The sequence below is a fragment of the Vulpes vulpes genome, chromosome 4 (genome assembly GCF_048418805.1).
Source record: "Vulpes vulpes isolate BD-2025 chromosome 4, VulVul3, whole genome shotgun sequence".
NCBI classification, from domain to species: domain Eukaryota; kingdom Metazoa; phylum Chordata; class Mammalia; order Carnivora; family Canidae; genus Vulpes; species Vulpes vulpes.
In genome coordinates, this window is record NC_132783.1 from 110971389 (window position 1) to 110972637 (window position 1249).

General features: G+C 44.4%; 1 non-coding gene across 1 annotated transcript; it reads right to left on the reverse strand.

Moving 5' to 3' along the window:
- Window positions 1-434: 434 nt before the first annotated feature.
- On the reverse strand, window positions 435-542 carry LOC112929058 (U6 spliceosomal RNA). Its single transcript, XR_003236855.2, has one exon. It is a non-coding gene; the product is annotated as a U6 spliceosomal RNA (small nuclear RNA).
- Between the last annotated feature and the right edge of the window lie 707 nt (window positions 543-1249).

The following is a 1249-nucleotide window of genomic DNA, read 5'->3' on the forward strand; positions in this document are numbered from 1 at the left end:
AAGAAAGATAAAGTCCCTGGAATGTGTCAGCTATCCCAGGGAGCTCTGAGCTGTGAAAGAAATCCTTTTCCTGGTCAGAACACTACTACGTAGTCAAGTGGCATAGTACCTGGGGCCTGCTCCTTCTGGTTTCCTCCCTGCAGCTAACCACAGATCTGCCCTCATTTTGAAGGAATGGCTCCAGGGAGAAATCTTCAAGGACCAGACAGATTGGAAGGGATAAATGAATTGGAGTCTGTGAGGTAAGGCGTAAGCAAATATAAATAAACAGAATTAGAGGTGGAAAGAATGGAAACCTCCAGAGCCAACAAACTTCTTTCCCCTTGTGCTTAGGCATTTTCCTTTCAAGAAAGCCAAGAAAAGAGAAAGGTTCTAACATGGATTGGATGCCTCCTGTGTAATGAGAGCTGTTCTAGCTGCTTTCAAACATGCAATTTTATTTAATCTTCCCCTCTTAACTTGCATGTCATCCTTGCATGGGGCCCATGCTAATTTCCTCTGTATCATTCCAATTTTAGTATATGTGCTGCCAAAGTGGGCACTCCCACAACATGCAAGGAAAGGGATACCTTCCATGTTTTACTGAAGATGCAAACCAAGATTCAAAGAGATCAAGAGACTTGGCCAAGGCCACACATTTAAAAACTATAAAAACCAGGATTCAAACGTGTGCTTATTTTTCTCCAAACCCTGCCCACTACACCCCTATTGAAAACAGAATTATAGCATGTTTTCACTGAAAGATGATTTCACCATCTTCTCCATTTCACAGATGAAGAAACTATGGCCAAGAAGAAGATGCAATTTGCCCAGGTCACATACATGGTCAACTTGTAATAGGGTCTCAGCTGTAGTGCAGGCCCTCTGATTTCCAAATAGGAGCTCTCATTATTTGTATCCTCCAAGGTCCTACAAGAATGGCACACTCAAAGGGGGGCATTAGGAAAGAGCTTAACAAAGGGACTGTTAAATGCAAAGGCACATTTAACAGAAGCCAACAAAGCTGGTGATAAGGGGACTGTGAACACCCCTGTGCCTGAAGGGACAAAGCCAGGACCCTAAACTCACTCTGACCTTTGGTTGGTAGAGAAAGGCACTGCCAGCCTTCAGCCTGGCAGGGAGGGAATCTAGGCCACAAGCCTCTGCCCTCTCTCTCTCTTCTAGCCTACTTGTATCCTACTGGGGCCTTCCATAAGCTGTACTCTACAGAAAATCAGAAGGTGAGGGGTTTCCAAAATGCAGTTTCCAA